Here is a 17,427-nt window from a genome sequence, read left to right on the forward strand (position 1 = left end):
TATCAGCTCGGAGACCATGGCTGCGGTTACCCACGACGCTGCATCACAGACTGGAGCGCCTGCGATGGTGTACTCAACGACGAACCTGGGTGCACGAAAGGCAAAACGTCATTTTTTCGGATGAATCCAGGTTCTGTTTACAGCATCATGATGGTCGCATCCGTGTTTGGTGACATCGCGGTAAACGCACATGGGATGCGTGTATTCGTCATCGCCATACTGGCGTATCGCCCGGCGTGATGGTATGGTTGCCATTGGTTACAGGTCTCGGTCACCTCTTGTTCGCATTGACGGCACGTTGAACAGTGGACGTTAAATTTCAGATGTGTTATGACCCGTGGCTCTACCTTTCATTCGATCCCTACGAAACCCTACATTTCAGCAGGATAATGCACGACCGCATGTTAGAGGTCCTGTGCGGGCCTTTCAGGATACAGAAAATGTTCAACGCTGCCCTGGCCAGCACATTCTCCAGATCTCTCACCAATTGAAAACGTCTGGTCAATGGTGGCCGAGCAACTGGCTCGTCGCAATACGCCAGTCACTACTCTTGATGAACTGTGGTATCGTTTTGAAGCTGCATGGGCAGCTGTACATGTACACGCCATCCAAGCTCTGTTTGACTCAATGCCCAGGCGTATCAAGGCCGTTATTACGGCCAGAGGTGGTTGTTCTGGGTACTGATTTCTCAGGGTCTATGCACCCAGATTGCGTGAAAATGTAATCACATGTCGGTTCTATGTCCAATGAATATCCGTTTATCATCTGCATTCCTTCTTGGTGTAGCAATTTTAATGGCCAGTAGTGTATTTTGGCTTATACTATCCTGTAGCGGAGAGCACAAACCGTCCGCTTCACTTGTTGTTCATCATTTCGCCTTTACATGTTTTGCCAGTGGGAAAAGTTGTTCTTATATTGTGCTACATGATTCGTTATTTCTCCTAATATTGGCAAGTAAGTCTCTGAACCAAAATGAGTTCTTGAATAGTAAGGTTTAAGGTTAGCGTTTATGACGAAACGGCATCATTTTGATATTTTTTTAAAAAATCTATTGGGTTAAGAAAACGACCGCCGTAACCGCGGAAATTGGACTCCCTTCAGTTGCTTAAAGCGGACCCCTTACTTTTCCATGTTCAAGTCCTGTATGCATTAGTACAAAGTCTTATTCTCTTGCAGATTCCAAGAAGGTAATGAGGAAAGCTGAGCAAAGAAAGTGGAGTTTGTCTAATACAACTAAAGTTATTCATACAGATTAGAAAGAGGAGATGGATTGTAAGAAGGCCAGCAAACTTTTTAATGTTTCAAAAGCTACATTTATAACGTTATGCAACATGAAATATGATACACCTGAGGAAGCTGCAAATAGAAGCAGAGTAAAAACCGACAATTTTGGGTAAAGACCCTGAATAACCACTGGTTTAGCGTTATCTTGGTACTGGAGCTTCTTTCCTTGGACTTACTCTTTATGACTTATGAAAAATGGCCATACAGTTGGCCTAGATAAAGACACTGAACACTCTTTCAAATACACTCATGTTCAGAAACAGCACCTTGAACGACTAGAGATAGGACATTCACAGGACGTGAACATTAGTATGTTCTGCAGAAATGATCAGCATTCGAACCATGTCGGCTCGCAGGTTCAAGGTCAACATCGATATCGCTGATAACAACACCCATCGTTAAATTTGCCTACGGCTCTTGTTGTCGGTATAAACCGAAGGTAATCGATCAGAATGAGTTGAGAGGACGTGCAGGACGCCTCGCAGACATATGATGTTCGGTTTGTGGGGCTTTCAACTGCGCCGTCATCAGCGCCCGAACAAAGTCTCAATCTTTACACAGTCCAGTTTTGTACACAGCACAATCGAGCCACTGCAAATCAAATGGGTCTGAGCACCATGGGACTTAACATCTGAGGTCATCAGTCCCCTAGGACTTAGAACTACTTAAACCCAACTGACCTAAGGACATCACACACATCCCTGCCCGAGACAGGATTCGAACCTGCGACCGTAGCGGTCGCGCCTTTCCAGACTGAAGCGCCTAGAACCGCTCGGCCACAACCGTGGGCGAGGCACTGCCACGAATGATGATGATGATGATGAAATGATGAGGACAACACAAACACCCAGTCCCCGGGGGCAGACATACGCGCGAACCGTACCGTCAAATCAGTGACCTTGAAAGAGGACGCATTACGCATTATTGGCATGAGAGAATGTGATGCATCCATCCGGGAAATTGCTCATTGTGTAAGACGTAGTGTTTCGGCAGTGCAACGGGTGTGTTTATAATGGTCCACGGAAGGCCTCCTCCTCGGGTGTGACGCAACAGCGGAAAAGTGTAACACATCGTACACTATTAGGGGTGACAGTCCGTCACCGTTTATTGCGGCACGGGTTACGTGCGCGTCGTACACTTCTCCACCTATTCTTGACGGATGTCCAGAAACATGCTACACGGAAATGGTGTGTGGAACGAAGTCATGTGGTCAGGTATGGCATCAGATAGCGTTTTCAGGCGAATTCAGGTTCTGTTTGTTTGAATATGATGGCCGCATTTTCGTTTGCCGCAGGCAGGGCGAGCGGCAATGCAGTGGTTGCATTCGCGCAAGGCACACAGCGAGGTCTTACGGTGTGGGGTGCTATGGGGTACAACCACAAATCACAACTGGTGCGTGTCCAGGGCACGTTGACCAATACGACCTAAGTGAATGACATCCTACGGCCTGTAGCCATTCCCTTTTCGCATAACACCCCAGACGTCATTTTTCAGCAAGATAATGCACGACCACAAGGCGGCAGGGACAGATGGTATTCCAGCATAACTGTTTAAGCAAGGAGGCAGAGAGCTGGAACAAAGTCTTCTGAAAATAGTTACCAGAATATGGGAAGAGGAGAAAATGCCCCAACAATGGAAAGAGGGTATCATATGTCCCATATATAAGAAAGGAGATAAGATGGAGTGTGGCAGTTACAGAGGGATCACACTACTTAATTTGGGATATAAAATACTCTCTAATATACTATTCGACAGAATACTCCCGATCATTCAGAGGGAGACTGGGCCGTAGCAATGCGGATTCCTTCCTGGGATGTCAATTATATATCAAATATTCAGCTTAAGACAAATCCTGGAAAAAACAAACGAATACGGAGTTGGCACGCATCACCTCTTTATAGATTTCAAAGCAGCTTATGACAGCATAAATAGAGAGCAGTTATATCAAGCTCTAGATGAACTGGGAATCTCGAGAAAGTTGGTAAGGCTGGTGAGGATAACAATGAGCGAAACACAAGGCAGTATAAGAATAGGAGGAATGATGTCGAATACATTGAGTATTAAAAATGGAGTGCGACAAGGGGTTGCATTAGCATGCCTTCTCTTTAATGCCGCCCTGGAGAAGGCGATGAGAAACGCAAACCTTCTGAATAGGGGAACGATCTTCTGTAAATCACTGGAGATACAAGCTTACGCAGATGACATAGATATAATACCAAGAACCCAAAAAGCAATGGAAGAGATATGTACAGCTCTTGAACAGGCCACTAGGATCATGGGGTTAATTATTAATGAACAAAAAACAAAATATAAGGCAGCTGGAAAAGCACATAGAGAAAATATGCCAAATGCAATAACAAAGGGCAGTTATACATTTGAGGGAGTTGAACATTTCAAGTACCTGGGCTCGACAGTTACACATCTAAATGATACCTCCTATGAAATTAAGCGGAGGTTAATACTAGCCAACAGAGCCTATTTTGTCCTAACAAGACTTCTATCCTCAAGGCTCCTGACTCGCACCACGAAATTAACTATGTATAAATTACTTATATGACCAGTGCTTACATATGCCTCTGAAGCCTGGACATTAACAACTAAAGATATTGAAACACTGGATGCGTTTGAATGAAAGGTACTTAGACGAATTATCCGCCAAATCTGTGAAAGAGGAAGATGGAGGAGAAGATACAACCATGAGTTATGTATCATATACAAAGACCAACCCATCAGAAGGATAGCGAAATCATCAAGACTGAGGTGGGCGGGGAATGTGGATAGCATGAATGATACAGAAGTACCAAAAAGAATATTACAAGGAAAGCCATGAGGGCAGAGAGGACGTGGTCAACCAAGAGCCAGATGGGAAGATGGAGTAATCGAATATCTTAGGAATATGGGCTATAGAAACTGGAGAGTATTGGCAAAGGACCGAGAGAAATGGAAGGAAATTGTAGAAGAGGCCAAGGCTCATCATGAGCTGTAGAGCCAAGAAGGAAGAAGAATGCACGACCACATGCTGCACGAACACGTGCCTTTTTGGTGTCACAGGATGCCAGCCCTTTGCCCTGGCCCGCCAGATCACCAGACTTGTTGCGAATCAAAAATGTGTGCGATATGGTGAAACGACGGGTGCAGCACTGTGACCCATTGCCGTCCACCACAGATGAACTTCGGAACCAGATAAATGTAGCATGGACAGCTGTATCACAGGACGCCGTTGGCCCCTTACAGGCGTCGATGCCATCACGCACGGAACATCAGATCTGTTCAGATCTGTCTCCAGTCGTGCACATATCGAACATCATCGGACGATAACTCCAATGTCATCCACAACCAGCATTAACTATCCCTGTATTGACCGACTAAGTGTAAGAGGCGTGGAGCTCTATCCCACAAACTGACATCCGACACATGTACGACACAATGCACGCACGTTTGTGTGCTTAAATCCAACGTTCTGGCGGCTACACCGGTTATCAGTATACCAGCATTTCACATTTGCAACGGTTTATCTCGCGCTTACATTAACCTGTGATCTCGCACTGTCAGTCACTTACAGATGTTACGCCACTGGCCATTGAAATTGCTACACCAAGAAGAAATGCAGATGATAAACGGGTATTCATTGGACAAATATATTATACTAGAACTGACATGTGATTACATTTTCACGCAATCTGGGTGTATGGATCCTGAGAAATCAGTACCCACAACAACCGCTTCCGGCCGTAATAACGGCCTTGATACGCCTGGGCATTGAGTCAAACAGAGCTTGGATGGCGTGTACATGTACAGCTGCCCATGCAGCTTGAACACGATACCACAATTCATCAAAAGTAGTGACTAGCGTATTGAGACGAGCCAGTTGCTCGGCCACCATTGACCAGACGTTTTCAGTTGGTGAGAGATCTGGAGAATGTGCTGGCCAGGACAGCAGTCGAACACTTTCTCTATCCAGAAAGGCACGTACAGGACCTGCAACATGCGGTCGTGCATTATCCTGCTGAAATGAAGGGTTTCGCAGGGATCGAATGAAGGGTAGAGCCACGGGTCGTAACACATCTGAAATGTAACGTCCGCTGTGCAAAGTGCCGTCAGTGCGAACAAGAGGTGACCGAAACGTGTAACCAATGGCACCCCAAACCATCACGCCGGGTGATACGCCAGAATGGAGATGACGAATACACCCTTCCTATGTGTGTTCACCGCGATGTCGCCAAACACGTATACGACCATCATGATGCTGTAAACAGAACCTGGATTCATCCGAAAAAATGTTTTGCCATTCGTGCACCCAGGTTCGTCATTGAATACATCATCGCAGGCGCTCCTGTATGTGATGCAGCGTCAGGGTAACGGCAGCCACGGTCTCCGAACTGATAGTCCATGCTGCTGCAAACGTCGTCGAACTGTTCGTGCAGATGGTTGTTGTCTTGCAAACGTCCCCATCTGTTGACTCAGGGATCGAGGCGTGGCTGCACGATCCGTTACAGCTATGCGGATAAGATGCCTATCATCTCGACTGCTAGTGATACGAAGCCGTTGGGATCCAGCACGGTGTTCCGTATTACCCTCCTGAACCCACCGATTCCATATTCTGCTAACAGTCATTGGATCTCGACCAACGCGAGCAGCAATGTCGCGATACGATAAACCGCAATCGCGATAGGCTACAATCCGACCTTTATCAAAGTCGGAAACGTGATGGTACGCATTTCTCATCCTTACACGAGGCATCACAACGTTTCACCAGACAACGCCGCTCAACTGCTGTTTGTGTATGAGAAATCGGTTGGAAACTTTCCTCATGTCAGCACGTTGTAGGTGTCGCCACCGGCGCCAACCTTGTGTGAATGCTCTGAAAAGCTAATCATTTGCATATCACAGCATTTCTTCTTGTCGATCAAATTTCGCGTCTGTAATACGTTCATCTTCGTGGTGTAGCAATTTTAATGGCCAGTAGTGTACATAGACAACTATATTTCCGAAATGTCATTATTACACATTACTTATTTCTTTGTGTAGCGATTTTTTCCTGTCAGTGTATTATTCGCTTGGGTACAAATATGTTGTAAATAAGATATACGTCTAGAAGCTCTGATTTTAATTGTTGTTCAATTTATTGCAACCGTTCGCTAAGCTTCTACATACGCAGTCCATTTTGTTTCCTTGTAATAAATTTATTCTCACGAAAAGGACTCAGAGATACGTATTTACAGCCAGAATTTATAAGGAAAAAATCTCCATGTCCCGCAGTCAAGCCTAATCAACATTTCAACGTTTAGCTATGTTACCGAATTTACGTTCGTTATTTTCAAAATTGATACTAGACGAAATGTTTAACGTTTTGGAAAGTGTGTGGGTGTTGAATGTAGCGCACATAACTATGTTTATAAGAATGGAGTCTTTGATAGCTTCTTTCATGTGGTTTCGCCATGTCGCAGAACACGTGGATGTAACAACAAGATCTGCACAGTGGATGTGGTATGGCGGACGGGTTGTTTATACGTGCAGAACGTTAAGATCCATTTGTTTACTTACTTGTTAATTTTTACTTTTCTAGGAACATTTGTTCACGCACAAAAAAACTCCAGTTGCTTGAACAATGAGATTATTAACACAGATTTTTAGTAGTGTTCGCCATCGAGCGCATTAAAACCTCCGGAAGCTGTACTTCTATCACTGGTACCGCTACTGCTACTACTATTACTAATAATAATAATAATAATAATAATGTAAAAACACCTTACTTAGTATTTGAAGCTTAGAAAAATTTCCAAATTCTATCTGTCGTTCATCCTAAAGCCGGACAAGAGTTTTTTTTTTAGTAGAAGCATTGCATTTTTGCTACCTGTTGCACGTTTCAATAATGAAATAGTGCGTAAATGGACCGAAGATGACTCAGATTTAGAAAACATAGCGTTTACATCTGACTTCCCCACAAAAAATTGTTCAAATGGCTCTGAGCACTATGGGACTTAATTTATGAGGTCATCAGTCCCCTAGAACTTAGAACTACTTAAACCTAACTAACCTAAGGACATCACACAAATCCATGCCCGAGGCACGATTCGAACCTGCGACCGTAGCGGTCGCGCGGTTCCAGTTGTAGCGCCTAGAACCTCTCGGCCACTCCGGCCGGCTGACTTCCCCACAGTCGTTTAATGAACAAAGTAAGAGCATATGGACTATCAGACCAATTGTGTGATTGGATTGAAGAGTTCCTAGATTCCAGAACACAGCATGTCATTTTCAATGGAGAGAAGTCTTCCGAAGTAAGAGTGATTTTAGGTGTGCCGCAGGGGTGTGTCGTAGGACCGTTGCTATTCACAAAATGTATAAATGACCTTATGGATAACATCGGAAGTTCACTGAGGCTTTTTGCGGATGAAGCTGTAGTATATCAAGAGGTTGTAACAATGGAAAATTGTCCTGAAATGCAGGAGGATCTGCAACGAATTGACGCATGATGCAGGGAATGGCAATTGAATCTCAATGTAGACAAATGTAATGTGCTGCGAATACATAGAAAGAAAGATCCTTCATCATTTAGCTACAATATAGCATGTCAGCTACTGGAAACAGTTAATTCCATAAATTATCTGGGAGCAGGCATTAGGAGTGATTTAAAATGGAATAACCGTACAAAATTAATAGTCGTTAAAGCAGGTGGCAGACTGAGATTCGTTGGAAGAATCCTAAGGAAATGCAGTCCGAAAACAAAGGAAGTAGATTACAGTACACTTATTCGCCCACTGCTTGAATACTGCTCACCGGTGTGGGATCCGTACCAGATAGGTTTGATAGAAGAGATAGAGAAGATCCAACGATGAGCAGCGCGTTTCGTTACAGGATCATTTAGTAATATCGAATGCGTTACGGAGATGATAGTTAAACTCCAGTGGAAGACTCTGCAAGAGAGACGTTCAGTAGCTCGGTACGGGCTTCTGTTGAAGTTTGGAGAACATGCCTCCACCGAGGAGTCAAGCAGTATATTCCTCCCACCTACGTATATCTCACGAAGAGACCATGAGGCTAAAATCAGAGAGATTCCACGAACAATACGAGACTGGATTAGAAGGGAGAACCGATAGAGATACTCATGGAACCCCCCACCACATACCGTCAGGTGGCTAGCGGTGTATGGATGTCGATGTAGATGTAGACTCAACATGAATAGATAAATCAAATTTTAAGTTTTCTTCCAACAGTAGAAGAAACGAGGATTTGGAGAAAAATTGGTGGCAATATGACACACTCACAGCACTCCATCATCAGGCCAGAGGTGGCCCATCGGGACCATCCGACCGCCGCGTCATCCTCAATGATGATGCCGATAGGAGGGGCGTGTGGTCAGCACACCACTCTCCCGGTCGTTACGATGGTTTTCTTTGACCGGAACCGCTACTATTCGGTCGAGTAGCTCCTCAATTGGCATTAGGAGGCTGAGTGCACCCCGAAAAATGGCAACAGCACGTGGTGGCCCGCATGGTCACCCATCCAAGTGCCGGCCACGCCCGACAGCGCTAAACTTCGGTGATCTCACGGGAACCGGTGTATCCACTGCGGCAAGGCCGTTGCCCAACGCACTCATAGCGTACCATACAAATTGTTTACATTAGAAAAGAAATGATGAGAGCTCTTCAAGGAGGAGAAAAACAAGACAAAAAAAAATCACGATGTCCAACGAAGGAATTATCCGAATGTGTTGGAAGTTGGTAGATGAGATGTACATGTGCAGACAAACAAATGATAACGATTTCAGAAAAAACTGGATTATTTGTTTAAGAGAAAGGGCTTCACAAATTGAGCAAGTCAGTAACGCTTATGTCCACCTCTGGCCCTTATGAAACCAGTTGCCGCCCGGTGTGGCCGTGCGGTCTAGGCGCTTCAGTCTGGACCCGCGTGACCGCTCCGGTCGCAGGTTCGAATCCTGTCTCGGGCATGGATGTGTGTGATGTCCTTAGGTTAGTTAGGTTTAAGTAGTTCTAAGTTCTAGGGGACTGATGACCACAGATTTTAAGTCCCATAGTGCTCAGAGCCATTTGAACCATTTTTTTTTTTAAACCAGTTATTCGGCTGGGCACTGATTGTTGGAGTTATTGGATGTCGTACTGAGGCCTATCGTGCCATATTCTGTCCAATTGGGGTGTTAGAATCCCGAGGTGGTTGGAGGCCCCTGCCCGTAATACACCAAACGCTCTTAGTGCGGGAGAGACTGGATGAACTTGCTGGCGATGGAAGGTTCTGGCAAGCACGAAGACAAGCAGAAGACACTGTCGCCATGTTCAAGAGGGTATTATCTTGCTTATATATAAGCCCAGGATGGTTTTCCATGAAGGGAAACGAAACGGGCGTAAAACATCGTCGACGTACTGCTGTGCTGTAAGGGCGTCGTGGATGAGAACAAAAAGGGTCCTGCGGCCGATGGTCAGGTTGGTATTCCACCGCTGTCGAGGGCTTCTCCAGACACGCGTTGACTCTTCATCGGGCTCAGTTCTGAGGTGGAATCATCACTGAAGATAATTATAATCCAGTCACTGAGGTTCCAGGCAGAGGACGTGTCTGGAGACACCCCGCACAGCGGTGGGATACCAATCTGACTGTCACCCGCCGTACTTACCAGGAGCTATATTCCGGGGTGCCATTTCATTTCATAGCAGGACCCTTTTCATTGTCATCCGCGGCATCCTTGTAGCACAGCTGTATGTCGATGATTTTCTACACCGCGTTATGTTGCCCTTCCTAGCAAGCCATCCTGGGCCTTGTAAGGGATCCGTGATTCCACGAACATAGATATTAGTGTCAGACGCGCAGGTCGATAGTGCACAGGAGTCGATTGTCGAGCGCTGCAGGAGGCAATGAACCTAGTGTCGAGTACGCCGTAGTACTGGAGAGTGTCGAGTGAAAAGTAGTACGGGAGAGACGAGCAAGAATGATTAGCAAACCGTTAATTCACCGGAGTATGACAAATGAGCGCGTCCCCCTGATCGTCGTGGGGTTGACCCTCATCGATACCGATTCGCGAGCGATATAAAACGAAAAGTGACAAGTGCCGAATTAAGTGCTTCCCGCCAACCGCGTCGGCCAGCAACAACCATGGATTGCAGTGAGGATTGTTGTGAATGTTAACCATCATCATTGCGTGTGACGAAGTACTTGAAATCAGCAATCAATAAAAAGATATAACCGTAATTAAACGTGTAAAGCGAAGGTACCAACTGCCTCAGAATCTGTGTGTTCGTAGAAAATACATATCAGTTTGTACATCGCAACCTTTATGGTCTTTAACAATAGTCAAACTTTCAGTCATTCCACTATTCAGTCTCAGAACAGCCGCACTCGATTGAAATACCCCCGAAACCACAGAAAACCGATAGCCTTTCATCCATTAAGCACACGGTCATATAATCATAGTAATTAACTGTTTGGTGGCTTCGGTAAATCACACACAAAACCCAATAAAGGACATAAAACGGGGGTGTTTCAGCCTACAATTCAGCAAGACAATGCCTGCCCGCACACGATGCATGTCTTTGCCCTCGATAGGCAAGGTCGCCGGGACTCTGCCCAATGGAGAACATCTGGAGCATTATGGGCAGGCCACTCCAAACTTCTCGGCACTTTGACGCGCCAGTTGGACAGAATTTGCCAGGATGACCCTCAGAAAGATATCCAACAACTCTGTCAATCAATGCCAAGCCGAATAACTGCTTACTTAAGGGCCAGAGGTGACCAACGCGTTACTGACCTCCTGTATTTGAGAAGTTCTTTCTCTTGAATAATTAATTCAGTTTTTCTGAAACTGAAATCTCATCTCCCGATTTCCGTCTAATTCCCCCGTTATGCGTCGCTTTTTTTTATTTTTTATTTTATTTTATTTTAAGAGTGTATTTAAGGAAACACAAGCAAAGGAGGCATCGCAAAACTATTTGCTGAATTTCGGCTTTAGCAACTAAACAATTTAAATGTTCACGTCTTCTTCGCACTAGCTATTGCGTTGGCAGCAGTCCAAACGGTGCTGTATGAATCACTGGGCTTCTGTAGTACAGCTATTCTGAAATCAAAGTGAAATTTACACGTGAGAGCCAGGAAGTTTCTTACGTGTAAAGCGTCAGTCTGAGTTTCCTGAGTTAACTACAATCTGCGACGCTGCCAGCACAGTGACGCACAGTGCCGCCATCCCCTCGGCTACGCGCACTGCCTGTCCTATCCGCGGAGACGGCTGGGAGTCGGAGCGAGATAAGGCGGAGGGCAGCGGGGCTGATTATCGCCGAGGGAGTGGTCGTCATGGCGACCGACGTAGAGGATACCGCCACGCGGGGTGGACCGCCGCTCCCCTAATGCTAAAGCAAACACCACGCGGCACTCTCCAAGGCGAAATTCCGGCTCTGGGGGCGCCAAAAGTGCTCCTCAAGCTTAAGCTCTCTTTTAGATACTGTCCCAACAACATCAGAGTTCATATCATTGCGTCTTCCGCTTTCCTTTCTGTATTTTTTTTTTCAGTGTATTAATATCGCCTTAATTGGAGACAGAGCCGGCCGCTGTTGCTGAGCGGTTCTAGGCGCTTCAGTCCAGAACCGCGGTGCTACTACGGTCGCAGGTTCGAATCCTGCCTCGGTCATGGATGTGTGTGATGTCCTTAGATTAGTTAGGTTTAAATATTTCTATATCTGGGGGACTGAGGACCTCAGATGTTAAGTCCCATAGTGCTTAGAGCCAAATGTGTGTTCAAATGTGTGTGAAATCTTATGGGACTTAACTGCTATGGTCATCAGTCCCTAAGCTTACACACTACTTAACCTAAATTATCCTAAGGACAAACACACAGACCCGTGCCCGAGGGAGGACTCGAACCTCCGCCGGGACCAGCCGCACGGTCCATGACTGCAGATCCCAACCCAAGACCGCTCGGCTAATCCCGTGCGGCGCTTAGAGCCATTTGAACCATTTGGAGACAGAGTTGGGCCTGGAAACAGAAGACGCAATGGGGGGAAAATAGAATGTTTGAGATAATATGTACCTCACTAAAATATACCGTTTTTCTCCGATAATACTTGGTGAAGCTTATCAAACAGAGAGTTTTACGAGAACGTCTCCTTGATGAAAAAAAAAAAGTGGCCAACATTTGTAAGTGGGCTGATTCTGTGTTGGCAGCGCTGTGTAGCGCTTTGCATTGCATCTCTGACTGCGCTTTCTTTGTAAGAGACTTTGTGGCTGGTCGGACTCGTAGTTGGAAGTTAATCGCCAGTAGTGTTGGGCAGTTGGAAGTTAGTCACCAGCAGTGATGGAAGTACTGTTGGGCAGTTGGAGGTGAACAGCCAGCAGTGATGGATGTTAGATCTGAGAAGTTAGCATTGATGGAACGTAGAGGTTTGAACTGTTAGCGTGGGCTAACGATCTGTACAGGTTCGCTTTGGAGATTGAATATTATTCATGATTATATACCTTTGTACCAGATGTCAATGACGATTTATATTGGTGTTTTAACTGGATGTCAACACTATCAAGGTAAAAAATACATTATTTGTTTCGGAACAAATCCTTTCCTTTGCTAACCACATGCCTATTAGTAGTTAGTGGCTTTAGTAGTTTGTATCTTTTATTTAGCGGGCAGTATTGACGCTCGCTGCATTGCAGTAGTTCGCGTGATGAAGATTTTTGTGAGGTAAGTGTTTAATGAAATGTATCGGTTACTCTTAAGATTTCTTTTTAGTCAGAGTCATTCTTTTGAATTAATTATTTGAGGTCAAGTTGTAATTTTTTTGAGCAGGAGATTGCGTTGCTCTAGAATATTGTGGGTCAGTATTGACATGATAAGAAAAAGTAAAGAGAAAGTGGGCTCAGTACGTTCAGTTTGACTCAACTGTTTCAGAATCAAATAACGTAGAAGTTCCATCTTCTCAGTCATTCTGCAATTTAAGTATAGACACACTCATTTAAATAAAGAAGTTTCACATCTAGTGACGGTGGGGGTACCGACTGTCCTGCTCGGTTGATAGCGCTTCTCGGTCCTGCATTTTCTCCCTCATGGTGAACAACGTCTGCCTCTACCGACCACAACTTATAAATCAACAAAACGTTTCGGTCTGTCGTATTTTTTTCTTATATTTGCAGTTTTCAGTTAATTTCTCCTTCGATCTTTGCATGTCTATCATCCATGGAGGAAGATATTGGTTTTGTAATAGAAACTTCTAATCATGGAAAACTAACAGATTAAAGTAGTGTTCCTGTGCGGGACCCAAATACAAATTATCGTCTTCCACAGTCAATACAGATTTAAAAGTTTCAGTTCTATTTCCGCTGTTTGCTTCACCAATATATTCCACCTTCGGTCATAACTAAACATCTGTCGGACGTGAGGACTAACTTTGGCTCACGCTGGCACTGTAATTGAAATAATTTAGAGAATAATTCAAATCTTTCGCAAATAATGTCGAACGGTATGAATCATTCCACAGTTAAACAGTCTTTACAAAAGGTGATGATGCGTGATAGACACACTCTATTAATGTCTCAGGTAGGATAATAAAAATGATCAGATGAATACCAGTTTCGAGATCGAAATGATGTGCTAACTATTCATCAGTCACTAGTGGTTATAATAACGTTAGGATGCAACAATATTAAAATACATTGGCAACAAAGCACGTCTGATGTGTTAAAGGAATGATATAAGAGTCAACATCATATCATAGCAAATGTCATGAAAACAGGTATGTACTCGTATGTACGAAGTTGCACAATGCTGCAGATAAAAAATAAGTCCGCAACTTGTTTTATAATGAAATAAATTGTTGTAGATCCATCATGAGTTAAGAAGTTTCTCTTTTTTTTAATTTGTTGATGGTAAGTAGTTAAGTAGTTTCGGACACCTATATCCGTTCTCAAACCATCCGTATCGTAATTGTTACAATACAGGCGAAAGCCTAAAATTTCCCCTTCAGTGACGATCGAAGCGGTACTATGGCCGGGTCGACAATAATAAATGCACCACATAAGACAGTTCTGCAATGTCTGTCCTGTGTGGTCTGTTTACTGTAGTTGAATCGGCACTAGTGCCGCTTTGATCGCCACTGCAGAGGCAGTTTTTATATATAGGCTTTCGCTTGTATTGCCACACTCACTACCGCGATGGTTTGAAAATGGCCACAGGTGTCTGAAACTAGCCACCATAAAGAAACTTTAAAAAAAATTCTTAATGAAACTTATGACGGAGCTACAACTATTTATTTCAGGGTTATATGAGCAGCATTGTGTCGTCCAAGACTGACAGTCAGTAAAGAAAAAGGGCAGGACTAACGATTTAAGTGCGTGTAAACTATGAAATTAATTTTTTTAAAAGAAGAGCGTCTTCCTACATCAACAACCAGAAACACAGTTTTTTTATTGACAATGAACAGAATCCGCACGAAACGCCTCGCTTTGGTAATATCTAATTAATTATTTTCGGCTTTTTCAAACTGTTCAGGAGAGGTGTGATAAGACCTGCGTTACAAAGAGCATTAACTGAATCTTATCAACATATATTAGCTGCGTTGTGGCATTTATGCAACGTAAATTCTTACGTGAGTTAAGTTTTCATGTGCAGTTTTTGCGTCACCAGTACTGGCACACTCGTGTTTGAGCAAGCTCTGTAGACTCTGACAAGCGCAATCTCCAAATTTGTTTCCATCTAACCACGAACGTACAATCACCTATTATGAGTCGGGCCTCCACAACGTAGAGAGCTTTAACCAGAATTAGTTTCTCATTGTTTGTAGATGTATTAAAAATCCCCGGCTGTGGTTACATTGTGAAATTAATTATGCAGAAATTGCATGTTAGAGCGCAGCCTGTTGGTTACTGCACTGTATTAGGTAAGGTTAGGTAAGACTGACAAGTTGATGAAGTGTGGCTAGCCTTCAAGGACGCAGTAACAGCAGCAATACCAATCTAATGGCATGCACCCTTGTAGACTGCTGCTTACTTTAAAAGTGTGTTATGTCCAACAGCGCGTTGTCAATTAGGTATTTTCTTGTTCTAATTTCGAGTCGGCCGATGTACTTTTATTGTGTTCCTCAACAACACGACTGTTAAATTCAGAGTAAGAATAAGTCTTGTTGTTGTTGTGGTCTTCAGTCCAGAGACTGGTTTGATGCAGCTCTCCGTGTTACCCTATCCTGTGGAAGCTGCTGAGTCTTACCAAAAGAGACATCAGAATTTTGTTAGGTTGATATGACTCATTCTGAAGCATCAAGTAATACTGAATTTCATAATGGAAGTAAATATGAGGGTAGGGGTAAACTGGTAGAGAAAGATCAAACAGTGAGGTGATTGGAATGAATGTAGGTTGGAGCAGTTATGCAGAGATGAAAAGGCATGCATAGCACAGACCAGCTTGGAGAGCTGCATCATAGGAGTCATCGGAGTGAAGACTACAAGAATGAAGTGTTACTACCTAGTACGTGAGTGCGGGTCGTAAGTTGTGCAGCAGGTAGGTCACTTGCACGTGATAGGCAAAAATCCCAGGCTCGACTCTCGGTCTGGTACACTGTAATAAAGGATAATGCTCGTTTCATAACAATTCCTGCAGACGTGACGTCCTTTTGACCGCATGATCGGCTATCGACTTTGTGACAAGGAAAAATATGAATACTGGTCCTCGATTCTCTGGGAGCAATTTAAGCTGTCCATTTAGATTCCTGCATAATCACACAGGCTTGTTCGGAAATCGCTGAATATTCATTTCATCCTTCGTTCTCAGATCAGACTGAATGTAAATGGCTCTGAGCACTATGGGACTTAATATCTGTGGTCATCAATCCCCTAGAACTGAGAACTATTTAAACCCAACTAACCTAAGGACATCACACACATCCATGCCCGATGCAGGATTCGAATCTGCGACCGTAGTGGTCACGCGGTTCCAGACTGAAGCGTGAATGTAAATAACATCCAATATTGCAGAACATACTTGTATTACATTCATGAGAAAATAACGGTACATGTTAACAAAGCTAACATACAAAAATTGGGTGTAACTGCATGCGAACCAACAACTTTCGATGCCAGAAACAACAATTTAACCACGCGATCCTTAACTCCGATGTTCTTTATCATATTCCCTCTTGAAGGCTTGTATCGTTGATTATTAAGTGACACGTAATGATAATGGTGATGTGTTTGAGATAAATTTTTAGTACTCCGTTACACTGAAACGGCATACTGCAAATTACAAAAGAAGTGTGTTCAATTCTTAATTTGTAAATTATTGGCGATAATAACTCACTCCTGAGAGAGTAGTCTTACACGAAGGTATTAACCGTCGATAAATTATGACGTGATATTTTATTACAGTAATAATTAAAATAAATCGTTCCAAGAATGACGTGTTCTTGTGAATCTCCGGTGTGCGCGCACGAAATTTTGTGAGACGCTCGTATCGAGTGCTAACGGAAGTCGATGCCCGATCACGCGGTTTTCGTTATTGTGTGTGACGTCAAAATGACGTCACATCTTCTGGAAATGTGAAACGAGCGTTATCCAGCAATAAGCTGCCAAGAAGTTTTAAAGTAAAAGATATAAGATGCAAGACGAGCTGAGGATGGGCTTCTGTAGTTCGCTAGACGGGAAGGGGTGGGGGAGGGGGGGAGAGGGGGAGGGGCGGAGAGGGAAGGTGATGTCAGCCCCGTATTACTCGTGTAGGCAAATGCTGAGCTTGCTCTCTTTTCCCTTCATAGAATGCTATATACAAATAATTAAACACGAAAACACACATAACACAGTTTACAGGACTCACAGACAGATGGCGCACAAGACTTCATTTCCTCATGTTTAGTGACTACTTTGGCGTCAGGAAATGTATCCGGACACAAATTTTTGGAGTCCTTACAACAGGATAAACAAGAGGACTGAAAGAGAGAGAGAGAGCGGAATATATCTACATATTAAGCGACAAAACGTATCCGTCTTCTACCCTTATGAGCGAGCAGACAAACCTAAATCATTAATCTTGAGCAAACTGTACTTGCAACTATACTGTTCCGTACTTTCTCGTTTGTTCCGGCTTGTTAGCCCCTGACGCTCTGTGGCATAATTTGGAAATAACAGCAACTGTGCTGTCAATTCGCCTTAATTCTTCTTCCCCCTACGAGTTAG

The 17,427-nt window shown here is 44.0% G+C and overlaps 1 pseudogene; it reads right to left on the reverse strand.

Annotated features, from left to right (window-relative positions):
- Nucleotides 1-8,751: 8,751 nt before the first annotated feature.
- On the reverse strand, nt 8,752-8,869 carry LOC124724701 (annotated as a pseudogene).
- Between the last annotated feature and the right edge of the window lie 8,558 nt (nt 8,870-17,427).

This window comes from Schistocerca piceifrons, chromosome 1 (assembly GCF_021461385.2).
Source record: "Schistocerca piceifrons isolate TAMUIC-IGC-003096 chromosome 1, iqSchPice1.1, whole genome shotgun sequence".
NCBI classification, from domain to species: domain Eukaryota; kingdom Metazoa; phylum Arthropoda; class Insecta; order Orthoptera; family Acrididae; genus Schistocerca; species Schistocerca piceifrons.